Below are 18,907 nucleotides of genomic sequence, written 5' to 3' on the forward strand. Positions count from 1 at the left end.
GTACATTGGTTTCACTTGGCTCTGCTGGCACAGCCAGGCAAGACACAGCTGAAGCATCCCACAGTGTTCCCTATTGCACCAGGACAGCCCCAGCAACAGCAGCACAGCACAAAGGGCTGGGCAGGGGCTCTGCAGCTTCACAGCACTGCTGGACAACAGGGGCAGGGAGAGCAGGCACACCAGGGCAGTGCCAGCCTTAACACAGCCCCAGGGGGTACTCACAGCATTAGGCTTCAGCCCTTCCCTGGACAAAAGACGAGGTGTTGGTGTCTTCTTTGGCAATCCAGACGCCATTTCCAAGGGACGGTGTCGCAGGTGAGCGACAATGCCTCAACAAAACTGGAAGGAGCAACAATGGAACTCTGAAAATCCACAACCCAATTCATGGCAGATTCAAGGCATATTCTGGTGCTAAAAATGTTACATTACTTGAAAGTAGCTAAGTGCTTGTTTGGTGTAAGCAGCTAGTATAGTTAGGCCTCTAGTTGGACTTTATTTGAACTCGATGGCTACCTTGTGCAATTCCAAGTTAGATCATACTGAAACCTGGAGCTAAAAATCTGAACATTAATAACAGTTCAAACAGACAAAGCTGTAGCTTAAATATTACTCAAAAATAGCTAGGGTGGGCCTCCTCTTCTTTAGGCTAAAGCACCCTTGCTCTCTCAGCTGCTCCTCACAGCTGGGAGACTAATGAGAGACTGGAATGTTATGGCTAATGGCTTAAATATCATTATAAAGGACTTTCTGCCCATTGTGACAAAACTCTAGAAAGAAGCTGCGACCACCCAAGCCCACCCTTCCCTGAAAATGCCTCCTGACTGGAACTTGGCACTGTGAGTTAAGCTGCCTAAGGGAACTTGAGACAAGATCAAGGTGACACTATTGTCCCATTAGCTCAGGTCTGGGGAGAAGTAAACAAGGCTGAGGAGAAAAACATATCCACAACAAAGCCAAACCCAGCAGCTGTCCTGAAAATCAGCTCTGTCTGCGTTCAGCCTGGGGAAGTCACAGCCACTGACTCTTCTGCTGAGGCCAGCTTTGCACACAAACCTCCCAGCAAAGACCTCCGCAGTGCCTCCAGACCCATTCCTGAGGCCTCGCACCAGACGACTGCAGGGCATGCAAGCTAACAGAACAAATCTGAAAATCCAGAACCCAACTCATGGCAGACTCAAAGGATATACGGGTGCTAAAGATTTTATATTATTTCTAAGTAGCAAGAGACAGAGTCCAACTTGCCCCACTCCTGGGAGGTACCTGGGCAAGGTATCACCTTGCCCAAATCTGCATTAATCCATTGGAGTCTTACATTTTGCCAGACCTCACCACAGAGAAGATCAGAAGAGGATTTAATGGTAGGCCAATGGGATCCATGGAATGGTGATATCTTTTACTAAATCTCTCTCTGTCACTCTCTTTCTCCTCCCCCCCTTCCCAACCTCCATCCCCCTCCCACTTTTTCTTTTCATTCTCTCTCTTTCTCCCTCACATTTACTGTTCCATAAAATCCAGACCATTGACTTTGGCATATGCTCTCCTTTGCACCTCAATACAGAGGCATCTCCCTAAAAATTTTAAAACCCAGATGATAAAAACCCACTGAAACTTGAACAGAACTCATTCACCTTTAAGCAGTTTAAGCACTTACCATAGCGAAAAAATGTATAGACTACTATCTTTAGAAAATGTTGCATTTCTTCAGTAAAAAAAGCACAATCAGTAGTCCATTTATTGTTCATCCTCTCAGGCGTACATGTCAGTGAACTACTGCGCCAGAACACTGGCATGATCACATCCTCTATTTCCCTTTGGCATTCTCTTTCAGAGCACAGATGAAACAAAACCAAAAAGTTCAACTTTAGTCGGTCTTTACCTTCAAATGAAATTCAGGACTCCCTAGCAGACACCAGTGTTCTGCACGCTGCGGAGCTTTTCGCAGAGGCCAATGCTCTGCACCTTTAGCAATTCTCTACGCCGACAATTCACCTGGCGAAGGGCCCGGTGCAGCCGCCTGCAGGAGCCCGGGCTGCGCACACCCAGCCAGGGCCGCGCTCTCAGGCAGCTGAGGCCGCGCCGCTGTCACAGGCGCTGAGGGCCCGGCCGCGGTTACCGGGCAACCGCGGCGCCGAGTGCGGGGCCGGGCGGGGCCGGGCCGGGCCGCATGGCTTTGCAAAGGACATTGGCACTGCAGCGACTGACTGCAGTTTGGGGCTTCCCAAGAGTCTTTCTGTAACTAATGAAAGGTTAAAATGTGGTGACAAAGGCACCTATGCCAGGGCTGTACATTGCTCTTTGCAGCACTAGTATCCGACCCTGGCTGGAACAGCAGGAGGGGCTGAGGCAGCAGGGAAGGGGGCTCAGCCTGGAGAAAAGGAGGCTCAGGGGGGACCTTCTGGCTCTGCACAACTCCCTGACAGGAGGGGACAAGAGGCTGCTGCAAGTTCAGGCAGCGCCGGAGCCGCCTGGCTCCCCCTCTCCTCCCCCGCTCCGCCTCTTCCTCCCTCCCTCCTCCTCCTCCTCCTCCGCTCCCGCAGCCCTCGCAGCCCCCGGCAGGGGCGGGGATGGAGCCGGGACAGGCCGGAACGCAGAGAGGCCTGGGGGGATGCCAGGACTGGGAGTGACTGGGCTGTATTGGGATCATCCTGGGAGCAGCTCCTGGGTGACTCAGTTCTACTGGGATCATCCTGGGATCACACTGGCAGTGAGGAGGAGCAGCGCGATGGCTCCAGCGCTGGGGCTGAGGGCGCTCCTGGGCGGCCAGGGGCGAGTGGGACCCCCGGCACTGGGACCCTGAACCGCCACTGCCAGCACCGGAACCCCCCTGCTCCCCTTAGCCTGCACAGGGACCCCCTGAATTGCCCTGTTCTGGACATCAGGTCCCGCTGCTCCCCTTTTCCCGGCCATCCCATGGCTCCCAGCCTCCAGACTTGGCGTAGGCCTGACTCTGGGACAACCTGGAACGCCTTGGTCTCCCATTCCTGCCTTTCCCAGGCACACCTTTCTGCAAAACCAGAGACAGCCTGAACTCCCCCTTTCCGAACATCCCGGGTGTCCCCACTCTGGTCCCCCCTTTCTGGGAAACCCTGCACTCCCCTTTCCTGGGCTCAAGGACCCCCTGGAACTCCCTTCTACCTCTCCACGTCCCTGCCCACCCCCCCCATTCCCATGACCCTGAGACCCCCCTGGCACCCCCATTCCTGAGAACCCAGATACCATTTTACCCCTTTGCTCAGTACTGAGACCCCCCCTACACCCCTTTATCCGGCACCAAGTCAACCTTTTCCCAGCCCCTTCTTCGTTTTTTGAAGCACAAGACTACTCTTTCTCTGTTCGAACTTCTCATGGAATTACAGCTATTTTAACGTCTGCTTACTTTAACATAGAAGCCTTTATTTCATATCAATTTGAACATTTAATCTCCTTATAGTTTTATGCGTTATGAAGAAAAAGAGTATTTTCTTGTTGTTAGGAAAATTAATCCAGAAACACCAGAAGTTTTTCTTCACAAAGACGACAGAGGAGTCCTTTCTGGCTTTATTCCAATAAAGGGAGAGGCCATGGGGCATTCCCCTGGGATCTTTGAATTTTTGGAGGATGCAGCCTTCTTTTTATCCTAATTTCCTGGCCACATTTCCCTTCTCTCTTTCCCCTTGGCTGAGGTGCTTGAGAGGTACAGATGCCCTGATACGCCTGACACCGAAGATTTCCCAAAGATTTCCCTCTAATGTATAACCCTCCCTTTTAGTTTTTAATTCTTACGGAGTTTAGGGGTTTTTCTTCCCCATTGTTTCTTTCATTTCTCAATGGCTTATTTTGTTTATCTGCAAACCTAAAGTGTATTTGTAAAAGCAAATATCTTTTTCCCTTCATCGATCAGTGGAATCCTTCCCATTGTTTCTTTTATCTTCCAGAGCTAGTTTTATCTACGAGCAGACCCACAGATTTTTAGTAAAAACAAATCCACTGTTCCTCTCCTTTACAGCTTACAAGAAGATTTCAGCTCTAAAAACAAAGCATCTTCTCAGCCCTCTCATCTAGGACTTAACTTCTTCTCTATTGACTTTAGTGTCTTCATATTGTTTTTTATATCCTTGCATTTTGTTCTTTTCTCTCACTCAGAAGAAGACTGAAGTACTGAAAAACTTAACATCACGCATGAGGCCTACCTAACCCACCAATAACTTGTAACAGAAAGCTGTGGCTCAGTTGTGTTCAGATCAGCTTTATAGTTAGTGTTTAGTTTTCTACACCAGCCACAGAAGTCTCTGGTCTCAGCCATGCTAAGAAGAAGAAGAAGCAGCAGCCTGACAGCGAGATCTTCACAGCCACAGCCAGCCCTGCTCTGGCTAAAGCTCCGCAGCCTCCCCTGTCTCCTTGCCCGGCAGCTGCTGAAGCCCAGCCCGGCCAAACCAGAGCCCATGGAGAGAGAAGCCAGCAAGCAGCCCAGGAAATAGAAAAGAAGCCCAGCCTGCAGCAAGACTGCCAGCCCAGCCCAGACACAGAGCAGAAGCCAAACCCAGCAGCTCCCTGCCGACCAACAAAGAAAAAAAGTTTCTGAATTTTTTCATCTTTACCATGTGTGTTTCACAAAAGCGTGTCTAGCTTTTCAGTAGCTCAACAGACTGTCAGATACACAAAAAACTTTGCATCACTTCCCTAAATTTCCTCCCACTCCAAAGCATAACACAGGGCCGCTGGGAGCAACTGGGATCAGACTGGGAGCAACTGGGAGCAACCAGGACCATACTAGGAGCAACTGGCATTATCATGGCATCAGAGTAGGATCATACTGAGAGGGACTGGGTCTGTGCTAGAGGCAACTGGGATCACACTGGGAGGAAATGGGGACATGCTGGGGACAAATGGGATCATACTGGGAGCAACTGGCACCATACTGAGGGTGACTGGGATCCTTCTGGAATCATACTGGAAGTGATTGGGAGCAGGCTGAGGGCAACTGGGACCATGCTGGGGCAACTGGGATATACAGGAAGTGACAGGAATCATGTTGGAGGTGACTGGGAGTGGTTATGAGCAACTGGAATAATGCCAGAAACTACTGGGAGCAACTGGGAGTGAGTGGAAACACGTTAAGGACAACTGGGATATACTGGGGGAGACCAGGAGTGACTGGGACCACAGAGGAAGCTTAAAGTTACTGGAATAATACTGGGAGTATCTGGGAGTGACTGGAATCATACTGGGGGCAAGTGGCACTGTACTGAGAGTGACTGGGTTCATGTTGGAATCATACTGGGAAGGACTGGAACCATACTGGGAGTGCCTGGAACTATGGTAGGGGTGAATGGGAACAGCTGGGACTGTGCTGGGACCATGCTGGGATCATACTGGGATCATACTGGGAGTGACTGGGATGATACTGGGATTACACTGAGTGTAACTGGAAGTGACTGGGACCATCCTGGGTGTGACTGGGAGCCACAGGGCCCATGCTGGGAGTGACCTGGGGGGAACTGGCCCAGCTGGGGCTCAGGGTTGTTCTCTCCCAGGGCTGCCCTGGGTCCTGCTGCTGTCCCTGGCCCCACAGAGCCGAGGGACAGGGGACAGCTGAGGGACAGGAGACAGGGGCAGGGACGTGGAGAGGTAGAAGGAGTTCCAGGGGGTCCTTGAGCCCAGGAAAAGGGAGTCCAGGGTTTCCCAAAAAGGGGGGACCAGGGTGGGAACACTCAGGATGTTCGGGAAGGGGGAGTTCAGGGGGTCTCTGGTTTTGTAGAAAGTGGGGCTGGGGGCTGGGAAAGGCAAGAATGGGGATCCAAGGTGCTCCAGGGCATCCTAGGGTGACGCCCATGGCAAGTCTGGAGGCTGGGAGCCATGGGAAGGCCAGGAAAAGGGGAGCAGGGGGTCCTGATGTCCAGAATGGGGGATTCAGGGGGTCCCTGTGCAGGATAGGAGGAGCAGGGGGGTGCCGGTGCCGGGGGTCCCACTCCCCCCTGGCCCCCCAGGAGCGCCCCCAGCCCCAGCGCTGGAGCCATCGCACTGCTCCTCCTCACTCCCAGGATGATCCTAGGATGATCCCAGTAGAACTGAGTCACCCAGGAGCTGCTCCTAGTATGATCCCAGTTGCTCCCAGTCATTCTTCATTATGATGCAATTTGCCTCTGGCACAGTTCCAGTTGGTCTCAGTTGCTCCCCCTTTGATCCAGTGTGTTCCCAGTTCTCCCAGTTGCCCCTAGTGTAGCCCCAAGTAACTCCCAGTATGATGCCAGTCTCTCCCAGCAGGGCTGCAGTCATTCACACTTGCCCCCAGTTGCCCCCAGCATGGTCCCAGTTCCCCGCAGCACGCTCCCAGTGGCTCCCAGTGGCTCCCAGTCCAGTCCCAGTCATCGCCTGCATGGTCTCAGGCACTCCCACTATATCCCAGCTGCCCTGAACATTCTCGTAGTCATCACCAGGCACTCCCAGTTACCTCAGCATGGTTCAGCTGCCCCCAGTTTTATCCCAGTCACTGCCAGGACATCCCAGTTGTCACTAGCATGCATCCTGTCATTCCCAGTTGCTCCCAGTGTGTGCACAGAGAGCTCCCAGCATGGGCCTGGTAGCTCCTAGTAACCCCAGCGTCACGATCCGTCCTTAGGATTGATCTCATGGATTGATTATTACTGCAAATAATAATCAGGATTGATTATTATTTGCAGTAATCATCAAAACAAACGCACCTTTATTGAATGACCACAACAAAATGCGATAGAGGGATTAAGGGAGAGAAAAATACAGAGAAAGAGAGAGAAAAGAGAGAGAGAGAGAGAGGGATATAGCTACCAAACGTAAAGATGAAGTCCTTTGGTCCAGTCCACTTGAGGATCCACCTGTTACGCCGGGGAGATCTCAGAGGCGCAGTTCATCTGGACCCCAATTGTACTCTTTTCCAATGGGGGAAGGGAGAATGAACTTTGCAACCGAATCAAAGGTAGTTTTGGGGAAAGAATGGTGCTTCCAAAGGGTACACACAGTCCATGTTCGGCAGTGGGCGTGAGCCATTGTTTTTGTGGCCCAATGCTCACACCTGCAACATCCATCTCGTTTTGGTCAGCTTGCCTCTCCCCACACACCTCCCCCGGGTTGGGGGTCTCAGTCCCAGTCCTTGGAAAGTATAAGAGGGGGACTTCTCACATGGGGGTTTGATGTCTCGGTCTCTTGATGAAGAGGCTTCTTACATCTCAGTCTGTGTGTCACGGTGGTTGCAAACGAGTGAGAGGGGTCTTCTGCAGGGTTCCACCACTCAGGAGAAGTCCAGCCAGACCGAGAGGTGGGGCAGCTTCCAAGGCTGTTGTTGCAAAAAGGGCACGGTGCCCCCTTCTTCTCATTGGGCTCAGTGTAGCATACAGCAAACAACGCTTGTGGAAACAGTAGCTTAGCAATGCTCTCAGGTCTCAGGGCCTTGTGGCATATGACTTTCTCCTACAGAGGAGACGGGGGGGATCTTCTCTTCAGTGGTCCTCAAATGATGATCGTGAGGCAGATGAGGGAAAATTCGGACAGACTCTTACACCTGCTCAAGGGGAGGTCTCTGTCCCTGTCACTCCCTTGCTCTCCCCCCCTTTTCTCTTTCTTTCCAGCTCTCTCTCTACCCCACATTTACTGTTCAATAAAATCCACTTTTGGATTTGGATTTAGCGCCTTAATTGGGGCTGAGGCATCTCTCTAACAATTTTCTTAACCAGATTGCCACATGATTTTGGCACAGTGAGTTCAGGGCACTGTTGTCTGTCCCCAGGTGCCTTTGACAACAGCATGGTTCCCGTCCTCTGAGGAGGTTGTGGTTCTCTCTCTGGAGGAACTCTTGGAAACTTGGACACAGCTTCCTCTGAGCAACTTATGGGAGAACTGATGAGGAAAATGGCTGTTGTGGGTGGCCAGTGAAAAGAAAATATTTTGTTGTCCTTCCTTGAAAAGTGTGTTAAAATCATTGGAGGAAAGGGAGCAAATGTTACCAGCGAGACTGACAAGGTTCTTTCACCCCACGGTGAGGAACATAAGGCTGCTAAAAGTCCTTCCTACAAGAAGCCCAGCTCAAGTACCTAAATTCCTGAATATCTCCTGAATTCCCAGGCTTGGGTTCTTTGCCCAATGTGAGAATCATTTGTCTCTTGATCCCTGTCACCTTTGTGACAGCTACACAGAGCTTCCCCTTCCTTTTAATAATCTGTATTGGGCCAGTTTTTCTCTTTTCTTCTATCAGAACCTGCCAGCAGCTGAGCTGGAGCTGTGCAGGAACCAATGAAACTTGGAATTGCCACATCACTGCTTGGATTGTCGGTTTATTCATATTTGGGATTTGTTTGCATTTCCATCACAAGTTACTTGTGGGAAGAGCAAATATTCTTCAAAGTGATTTATGCAGAGTTAAGTTTGATTTCTGCCAAGTTTATTTTGTCCAGTGCCCAGGAGATGCTCAAGGGGTCTCTGTGCCTCTGGCCCTGGGGGATGCTTGGGAGGGGCTTGGGAGGGTTGTCCCTGTCCCTGTCACCCCAGGCCATTCCCCAGGGGACAATAAAACCTCGCTGAAAGTTGAGCAAATTTTGCAAAAGTGGCAGTTAATGGAACAGTCAGCGCTACCTTGAGAGCTCAGTAACAAATCAAGGCGGCCCAAGGTAATTCTGGGGCTCTGTGGGCACCTAAAGTAGAACGTTTAGTAAATGGCAGGTATTGAAGGGAAGAACTTGATCTGTCTTCCCCAACAGTCTTGGGGACATTGGCAGGAGAAATGATGTCATTGTCTTCTTTATGGACTGTCAAGCTGACATAAAACGTGACTTGAAGGAAAATGTCCAAAGGCTTCACCCACAGAGACTTTTTGCCCGAACTCCTGAGAAGAAAGGATTCTGAGCCCCAACAACCCCATAGCTCAGCCAGGGGCTCATGCACAGCCCCCCTGGCAAAGGCTGATCCCAATGGATGCTCCAAACCAGGCTGAGGGTTTGCAGCAGTGGGGGAACTGGCTCAGATGTGACGCACATCTTAAACTGATCAAAAGAAAAACAATGAGGCTGTACTCTCCTGGGAGAACTTTGAGCACTTTATGGGAATTAAAAGGACTATCAAAGGGCTGGAGGTGGACTTTGTACAAGGGCTTGGCATGGAAATGGCGTCACAATGACAGAGGGGAGAGATAGGTGGGATATTGGGAAGAAATTCTTCCTTGTGAGCATGGTGATGCCTTAACAGAGCCTGCCCCATTCCTGGAAGTGTCTAAGACCAGCTTAGATGGGATCTTGCCGCAACCAGGTCTAGTGGAAAATGTTCCTTTACCTGTCCCTGACAGGGGGTGAAACGAGATGATCTTTTAGGTCCCTTCCAGCCCATGCCATTCCAAGGCTCCATTAATCTCTGACTTCATGGGCCCCACTGGCTCCCAGGAGTGGAGTGGGGTGCGTTGCCTGGCAACAGGAGTTGTGTTGAGGAGGGCCTCAGTCCTGCAAGGGATGTGGAAGGAGAAGGAGCCTGCGGGCTGCTCGTCCTTTTTATCATTGCTTTGCTCATTGCTTCTATCACCCTTTTGTTCACCCTGTTTGTCGTCCATTTTGCTCGTCTCTGACAGACCCAACTGGGCAGAAGGCTTGTGACAAATCAGGGACAGAGTGTGTGCAGACAGGGGGAGAGGAGTGTGCTCCTACATCCTGGGGTGTGCCCCAACCTTGCTGTGGTGTCATGGGTTCCTTTCTGTGCTGAAAGATGCTGTCCCAGTTCCTGGAGAAGCTGCAGAAGGACAAAGCAGATCAGCAGGACATGATGGCTGCCATGGACATGGTACAGTCTAAGGGGCCTCCGTGCCAGCCCAGGGCTTCCCAGGCAGGGTGACAAATGCCCCTTGTCCCTTGGGGGCTGGGTGGCAGAAATTGTCCCCTTGGGAGAGGGAATTTCCTGAGCTCATGGGGTCCCTCACCCTTCACATGGTGGGACCAAGCTCACCAGGGTGATGGGGCAAATGGGGCCACAGCAGCCTGAAAGGGGCATGATGGCCTGGAGGAAGCACTCCTCCCTCTGCCCCTCACACGCTGGCCCTGCCTGGGTTCGTGGGTTGACAGCCTTTATCCCAATATCCTGTGTTGTGTCTGGCAGCTGTGCCTTTTCTCTCTTCCCCCACCCCCCCCGGCCGTCTTGCTGCGGCGGGGCGGGGAAGAGAGGGGGGGAGTGTTTGACCAGGTCCTTTTCTTTTGCTTTTGGCTGCTTGGCTTGGCTAGCCGCTTTGCTTGCTTGCTTTCTGCTTTTTGCGCTGGTTTTTTTTCCTTTTCTTTTCTTCCCTCTTTCTTACCCTCCCCTGAAGATACTGGACCGGCTCTGGACCTGACCTGAGACGTCCAGGACACCCGGAGCTTGTGAGAGAAGCTTGGCGCCCTCACAACACAGTCTGTTTTCTTTTCTTTTCTTGTGTTGGGGAGTGTTCTTTTGTTACTTGTAAATAAATAGGTTTTGTTTTCCACTTTGCTCCTCCGAGAAATTCCTTCCCAAACCCGGTGTTGGGGGAGGGGTGGTTGGAGGTTTGTTTTGTTTGGGGGGCTCCCTTTTGGAGATTTTCCCTAATTTGTCCTAAACCAGGACACTGGCATTCCTCATCCCTTTCCCCGCCGCTCTCCTGCCGTTCCCCTCTGCTAGAAGGCGGACAAAGGTGCCTTGGACAGCAAAGTCAATTGCAGCCAGTTTGAAGAGAACATGGAGGAGCTGGATGAGAGAATGCAGGAGTTGCAGAGCCAGATTTCAGGCCAGGAGCAGCACTGGAACAATATGCAGCAGCAGTTCAGCAATGCAATTGAAGACAAGGTGAGGGGTATTTCGACCCCACCATGAGGAACTGGCACCTTTGGGACTTGACAGCCTGCGGCAGCATCCCTCTGAGGATCCCCCTCCAGGCTTTTCCCTGGAGAGCTCCATGTCACATCCTGGAGCAGCTGGCTGAGGCTGTGCACCTGTTCACAGCTGGATCGCCTGGAGCTGAAGACTTTCCGTAAACACCTGGAGGACTCCTGGAACAGGAACATGGAGGAAGTCGAGGATAGGCTGTTGCGTGAAAACGCCGCTGGGATTAAGAAGTGAGTGCGATGGAGATTCTGATGGCTTTGGGAACAGAGATGGCAACTGCTCCTCCCAGGCAGGGCTGTCACACACTATGTCCCTGAGCTGGGCCGTGCCCTGCCCTCCTGGCCGTGCACACAGGGGGACTTTGGTGCCAGAGAGGGGCTGAAAGCGCTGCAGGGGCTGCTTGAGATGGTGGCATGGGTGCCTGTGCCCTTCACCTGGCATCAGCCAGCACCTTGGGGATGGGGAGAAACAGGCTCAACAGCCCACGGTTCACCCTGCAATGGCCGTGACCCTGTGCAGTGACCTGCCCAGCAGCTGGCTGCTGCAGGGAGCTGCTGCCTGTGTGCTGCAGGCCTGTGGCCCCACGAGCTCAGCCCGCCCTCTTCTCTCACCCTCCTTAGGCAGCTGCCAGTCCCTTTCACGTGCCTGTCCTGTGACCCCATGCTCAGCGTGCAGGTTCCTGGCCAGTGAGTAGCACCCGTGCATGGGGGGCAGCGGGGCTGGCATGGGGGGAGATGGGTGCCAGCGGTGACCCGCTGTGCTGGGCACAGGGGTGACGGTGTCGGCTTGGGAGGGGCTGATGTGGGGAGCCCCCTCTGCAGCCCTGCCCATCAGCAGGGCCTGTGGAGGCTCATCCCAAGGGCTACAGGCAGCGGGATGCCATGGGCTACAATCCCATGGCTTTGGGGGTGCTGCCTCCAACAGGAACAGGTTCGTTGTCCCCTGCCACACACCTGTGACTCCTGCCCTCCCCAGGTACCCCAAAAAATCCCGTATTTGCATCCGATGCCCCCTTGCAAAGAGCCACCGCCCAGCCAAAGGTAAGGGCTCTGAGGACACATTCCCCGCGCCTGGGGTGCAGGGTAGCCCTGACACAGCAAGGAGGGCTCTGCACCTGGGCTGGGGCAGAGGAGCCTGGGGGGACGGGGCAGGGTAGGGGAGCAGAAGGCAGCTGTGGAGGGCCAGTGCTTGCCCCAGGGCTGGGGGCTTTTGCATTCCTTGTCTTGCACTGCCCTGTCGGGCCCACCTCTCTGTCCCAAGGTTGCTGAAAGCACATCTGATGAGCTGTGTCTGTTTTCAGTCTGAGCTCAGGCTTGGTGGGGAGTTGTGTGCCTCCTGTGAAAGGAGTTCCCAAAACCAATCCCTGCAGCTGGGACAGCGCAGCTCCTGCCAGCTGGTGTCCTGTGCACAGGGACCTGCCATGGCCATGGCCAGCACACCTTGCTGTGGAGACAGAGCCAGCAGATCAAGCCTGGTGGGATGGGCTTGGGGCTCCTGCAGCAGGTGGACAGGAGCTGGCAGGGACACGCCCCTGCAAGCAGCACTGCTAGTGCCCTCCCTGGCACAGCAGGGGGATGCCCTGCATGCCACAGGGCTGGGCACTGAGCCTCCTGTGTCCCATCCCACAGGAGGCCGCTGGTCTGTGCCAGTGTCCCCCGTATGCCTCAGATCTCTGGGGACCATCAAAGCAGCAGTTTCACGATGCAGAACATCAAGGCTTCCCCACATACAAGTGCACAGCTGCAGTGTCTCCTGGTACACCACAACAAGGTAGGTGTGATGAAGGTAGAGACACAGAATGGTGACTGAGGCTTTAAGCATTGCTGACTATGCAGGAGGAATCTGTGCCTTCAGTCCCCAGGGAGACCTGGGTTAGGAGGATTATTGGGGGGTGCTGGATTGGGCCCTGCATTGCAGCCAGCTGGCCTCTCCTCCTCAGCCTAGTGTGACCCTGCTGCACGGTGATGGACACATCTTGAGGGGCCGTAATGACCAGCATCGCACGGCGATCAGGACACAGGATGCGTCAGACATGGCCCTGTCGGGGCAAGGGGGTCAGTGACGACAGGGGGCTGATTATCTGCAGGGTGCTAGCTGGGGGATGAGTGGGGCTCTGTGTAGTGAGCTGGGTAATGTGGCATGGGTATTTTGCGTCTGGGGTAAGAAGGAAGGGGCAGAATGGAGCAGGAGGACTGGCACATGGGGCAACTGAGCTTGGAGCCGGAGTTACGTGGGAGAATGGCCATGCCCAGTGTGGGACAAGACCTTGAGTCCTGGTGCGCTGGGGCCAGCACCTGTGGCAGCTCACCCTTGTCCTTCACCGCCCAGGCCCTGCCGCATCAGGAGAGCACCGGCCAGGCACAGCTCCTTGACAGGTCTCATGGGCCCCAGGGCTCGAGCAGCCTCTCCAGCCCCGCCAGACATCAACAGCCCCCGGCCAGCTGGAAAGGACTCAGCGCCCATTGCTCGCCCTGGGACATCTTGTCCAAAGCGAGAAACACCTGTGACAATGTCATAAGGAACTTGACTTTTTACTTGTATATAAGAACTAAGTTAGTTGTATATAGTTATTAGGTTAATAAAAACTGTTAAAATTACGGGCAGAGCCTTGTCTCACAGCCTGTCTCTCCCCGGGCTCCCTGGTGTTATGAACAAAAATTCGGTTAATATTTTTTTGTGAGAAAAAGTTACAAAGAGGCAGCCAGATCACTGGCCCTGCCCGAGTTCTGTGTGTTTTGGTATTGTAATCACGGGTTGTTGTGGCTAATTGCTCCTTTTGTATTAGCAGAGCCTTGCCCGAGGCTAAGTTTTACCTTTCTCAGATTAGGGAAGACACCTGAGAAGGTGGGGGGGGTTATGCAAAGTGACTCCCAAGACCAGAATGCTTTGTGGGACCCCCGACTCCAAACTCACGGAGAAACCCCAAAAACAACGAGCCACCTAAGAGTTGAGAGACTAGAGTGATGTCTGGATGTGAGGAGCGGAGTGCTGGGCCTGCAAGAGATGCTGGAAACCTTCATCGTTCCTCACCCTGTCTTCGAGATCCCCCGGGCCAGGTCTGGGAGAGGAGCGAGAGTCGGACCGCACTAACATCTGACGGAGATACCACGCCCTAAAGGCTCCCACGAGGAGCGCATCCCCCAGCTCTGCCCCCAGTGGACAGAGCTGTGCATATCCTCCTCCTCTGGGTTGCCCTGGCAGACAACGGGACGCTGCAGACCCGCCCGTCGAGCCGCCCAATGGTGAGCTGATCACTTTTAATAAAGGCATTAAAAAAGGAGAAGAAGTCTCCTGGCCCTGTTTATTTCACCTGGTGCACCTTGAGCTCCTTCCCCCCTGCTGTGTCTCTGCCCCCAGGCTGAGCAGATCGAGCCCCGGGCCAGGCCCTGAGGCCGCTGCTGCTCCTGCGGCTCCTGCGGGGCAGCCCTGAGGCTCGGGGCCGGCTGTGGGGGCAGAAGCCGCGCTGCAGAGCCCGCGGCCCTCACGGGCTGCGAAGGCACGGGCAGATGGCCATGGGGCCCGGCTGGCAATGCCGGCGCTGCTGCTCTCGGCTGCCGCCTGCAATCCTTACAGGCAGCCCTCATGCGGCTCAGGAGCCGCTCGGAGCCGTGCCTGAGGGCTGGCACCGACCCGCGGCCCCCAAGGGCACTTGTCCCTTCATCTCTGCACTGCCACATTCCGAGCTCATTTGTCAGCTCCCTCCTCCCCTTCCTTTCTGCGGAGCAGCGTTAGGGGCCGGCCCAGCGGCTTTCCTCCCGCACAGCCGGCAGCCCCCGGCCCACAGCTCCCTGGCGGGAGCCAGAGCTGCTTTCCAGCCGGGCAGCCCCGCCGTGTCCCGCAGCCCGGGCCGGCTCTTGCCCGCCGCTGGCGAGGCCCAGCGGCTGGGCCCGGCCATCCCGGGCCAGAGCAGCTCCCTGGCCGGGGGAACACAGCTGGACATGGGAGGACACACAGCAACACAAAGGGGACACACGACGGGCACCGTTTCCCGTATCCCCGTTGCCGCAGAGCAGTGCTGTGTGCGGGGCTGGCACAGACCCGGGCACAAAGCAATGTCTGTGCTGTCACCGGAGAAAGGACACGGCAGGGGTGCTGCTCACGGATGAGGGTGCTTGGGGCTGGAGGGGCTCTCCGACCTTCTCACACCTGCGCAGGTCGGGGCAGTCTCTGTCCCTCTCAGCCCTGGAGTGACCCCACCATCATCGGGGTCAGAGGGACAGAGACACCCGCAAACCCCCAGAACGGCAGAACCTGGGATTTGGTTTGGGGCTGAGGATTTAGGAAGGGGCTGGAATTGGGGCTGGCTTGGAGTTGGGGCTGAGATTTGGATTAGAGCTGGGATTGGGGTTAAGGCTAGACATGGGATTGGCTTTGGGCTGGGGTTGGGTTGTGGTCTGGGGCTAGACAAGTTTGGAATTGGGATGTGATTAAATACACTGTGAGTGTGTCTAAACGTGGAGTGAGATTGAGACCATCAAGGTCAGGTTTGGGACTGAGCTCACCCAGAGCGGGACAGAGGGGATGTCACTGCAGGATGTCCCTGGCATCATCCCAGCCCTCCTCAGGCACCTCCAAACATGAGGGGCAGCTGGGTGCCCCAAGATCCAGGTGCTCTCACGCTGCCCCTCAATACCAGGAGATCATTCCCTGAGGGCAGCCCTGACTGTGACCCTTAGGGCTCTGGGATCAGCCCTCACATCCCTGTGGGAGCAGCTGCAGACAGGATGAGAGATTTCCCCCCCTCTTCCCTGTGGAAAGATGAAGCCCAGCTGCCCTTTCCTTCTGGTGCCTCCTCCTCTCCTCAGCTGAGGATGTCAAATTTCCCAGGAGCAGGAAAATCCCCATTCCCTGTTTCCTTGTGGCTGCAGCTTGGAACACCCACTCAGAATTAAGGACTTTCTGACAGCCCTGCTAAATGACACTGGGAGGAGATTTGTGAGAAAGGGAGGAAATTGTATTTCAATAGTAAATAAAAGGTGCAAAATTATTTCTTTCTGTAACATTTGTTTTCAGTCAGTTGCACTTCTGGTCCCAGGCCAGAGAAAAGGGTGGGGCTGGGGGCTGGGAAAAGGTTGCGTTGGTGCTGGATGAAGAGATGCAGGGGGGTGTGGGTTCTCAGGAATGGGGGTGCCAGGGGGGTCTCAAGGTCATGGGAGTGGGGGGGTGGGCAGGGACGGGGAGAGGTAGAAGGGAGTTCCAGGGGGTCCTTGAGCCCAGGAAAGGGGAGTCCAGGGTTTCCCAGAAAGGGGGGACCAGAGTGGGGACATCCGGGATGTTCGGAAAGGGGGAGTTCAGGCTGTCTCTGGTTTTGCAGAAAGGTGTGCCTGGGAAAGGCAGGAATGGGAGACCAAGGCGTTCCAGGTTGTCCCAGAGTCAGGCCTACGCCAAGTCTGGAGGCTGGGAGCCATGGGATGGCCGGGAAAAGGGGAGCAGCGGGACCTGATGTCCAGAACAGGGCGATTCAGGGGGTCCCTGTGCAGGCTAAGGGGAGCAGGGGGGTTCCGGTGCTGGCAGTGGCGGTTCAGGGTCCCGGTGCCGGGGGTCCCACTCGCCCCTGGCCGCCAAGGAGCGCCCTCAGCCCCAGCGCTGGAGCCATCGCGCTGCTCCTCCTCTCTAGCAGTGTGATCCCAGGATGATCCCAGCAGAACTGAGTCACCCAGGAGCTGCTCCCAGGATGATCCCAGCAGAACTGAGTCACCCAGGAGCTGCTCCCAGGATGATCCCAGTACAGCCCAGTCACTCCCAGTCCTGGCATCGCCCCAGGCCTCTCTGCGTTCCGGCCTGTCCCGGCTCCATCCCCGCCCCTGCCGGGGGCTGCGAGGGCTGCGGGAGCGGAGGAGGAGGAGGAGGAGGGAGGGAGGAAGAGGCGGAGCGGGGGAGGAGAGGGGGAGCCAGGCGGCTCCGGCGCTGCCTGAACTTGCAGCAGCCTCTTGTCCCCTCCTGTCAGGGAGTTGTGCAGAGCCAGACGGTCCCCCCTGAGCCTCCTTTTCTCCAGGCTGAGCCCCCTTCCCTGCTGCCTCAGCCCCTCCTGCTGTTCCAGCCAGGGTCCGATACTAGTGCTGCAAAGAGCAATGTACAGCCCTGGCATAGGTGCCTTTGTCACCACATTTTAACCTTTCATTAGTTACAGAAAGACTCTTGGGAAGCCCCAAACTGCAGTCAGTCGCTGCAGTGCCAATGTCCTTTGCAAAGCCCTGCGGCCCGGCCCGGCCCCGCCCGGCCCCGCACTCGGCGCCGCGGTTGCCCGGTAACCGCGGCCGGGCCCTCAGCGCCTGTGACAGCGGCGCGGCCTCAGCTGCCTGAGAGCGCGGCCCTGGCTGGGTGTGCGCAGCCCGGGCTCCTGCAGGCGGCTGCACCGGGCCATTCTCCGGGTGAATTGTCGGCGTAGAGAATTGCTAAAGGGGCAGAGCATTGGCCTCTGCGAAAAGCTCCGCAGCGTGCAGAACACTGGTGTCTGCTAGGGAGTCCTGAATTTCATTTGAAGGTAAAGACCGACTAAAGTTGAACTTTTTGGTTTTGTTTCATCTGTGCTCTGAAAGAGAATGCCAAAGGGAAATAGAGGATGTGATCATGCCAGTCTTCTGGCGCAGTAGTTCACTGACATGTACACCTGAGAGGATGAACAATAAATGGACTACTGATTGTGCTTTTTTTACTGAAGAAATGCAACATTTTCTAAAGATAGTAGTCTATACATTTTTTCGCTATGGTAAGTGCTTGAACTGCTTAAAGGTGAATGAGTTCTGTTCAAGTTTCAGTGGGTTTTTATCATCTGGGTTTTAAAATTTTTAGGGAGATGCCTCTGTATTGAGGTGCAAAGGAGAGCATATGCCAAAGTCAATGGTCTGGATTTTATGGAACAGTAAATGTGAGGGAGAAAGAGAGAGAATGAAAAGAAAAAGTGGGAGGGGGATGGAGGTTGGGAAGGAGAAAGAGAGTGACAGAGAGAGATTTAGTAAAAGATATCACCATTCCATGGATCCCATTGGCCTACCATTAAATCCTCTTCTGGTCTTCTGTGTGGTGAGGTCTGGCAAAATGTAAGACTCCAATGGATTAATGCAGATTTGGGCAAGGTGATACCTTGCCCAGGTACCTCCCAGGAGTGGGGCAAGTTGGACTCTGTCTCTTGCTACTTAGAAATAATATAAAATCTTTAGCACCCGTATATCCTTTGAGTCTGCCATGAGTTGGGTTCTGGATTTTCAGATTTGTTCTGTTAGCTTGCATGCCCTGCAGTCATCTGGTGCGAGGCCTCAGGAATGGGTCTGGAGGCACTGCGGAGGTCTTTGCTGGGAGGTTTGTGTGCAAAGCTGGCCTCAGCAGAAGAGTCAGTGGCTGTGACTTCCCCAGGCTGAACGCAGACAGAGCTGATTTTCAGGACAGCTGCTGGGTTTGGCTTTGTTGTGGATAGGTTTTTCTCCTCAGCCTTGTTTACTTCTCCCCAGACCTGAGCTAATGGGACAATAGTGTCACCTTGATCTTGTCTCAAGTTCCCTTAGGCAGCTTAACTCACAGTGCCAAGTTCCAGTCAGGAGGCATTTTCAGGGAAGGGTGGGCTTGGGTGGTCGCAGCTTCTTTCTAGAGTTTTGTCACAATGGGCAGAAAGTCCTTTATAATGATATTTAAGCCATTAGCCATAACATTCCAGTCTCTCATTAGTCTCCCAGCTGTGAGGAGCAGCTGAGAGAGCAAGGGTGCTTTAGCCTAAAGAAGAGGAGGCCCACTCTAGCTATTTTTGAGTAATATTTAAGCTACAGCTTTGTCTGTTTGAACTGTTATTAATGTTCAGATTTTTAGCTCCAGGTTTCAGTATGATCTAACTTGGAATTGCACAAGGTAGCCATCGAGTTCAAATAAAGTCCAACTAGAGGCCTAACTATACTAGCTGCTTACACCAAACAAGCACTTAGCTACTTTCAAGTAATGTAACATTTTTAGCACCAGAATATGCCTTGAATCTGCCATGAATTGGGTTGTGGATTTTCAGAGTTCCATTGTTGCTCCTTCCAGTTTTGTTGAGGCATTGTCGCTCACCTGCGACACCGTCCCTTGGAAATGGCGTCTGGATTGCCAAAGAAGACAC

The sequence above is a fragment of the Melospiza georgiana genome, chromosome 22 (assembly GCF_028018845.1).
Source record: "Melospiza georgiana isolate bMelGeo1 chromosome 22, bMelGeo1.pri, whole genome shotgun sequence".
Taxonomy (NCBI): Eukaryota; Metazoa; Chordata; class Aves; order Passeriformes; family Passerellidae; genus Melospiza; species Melospiza georgiana.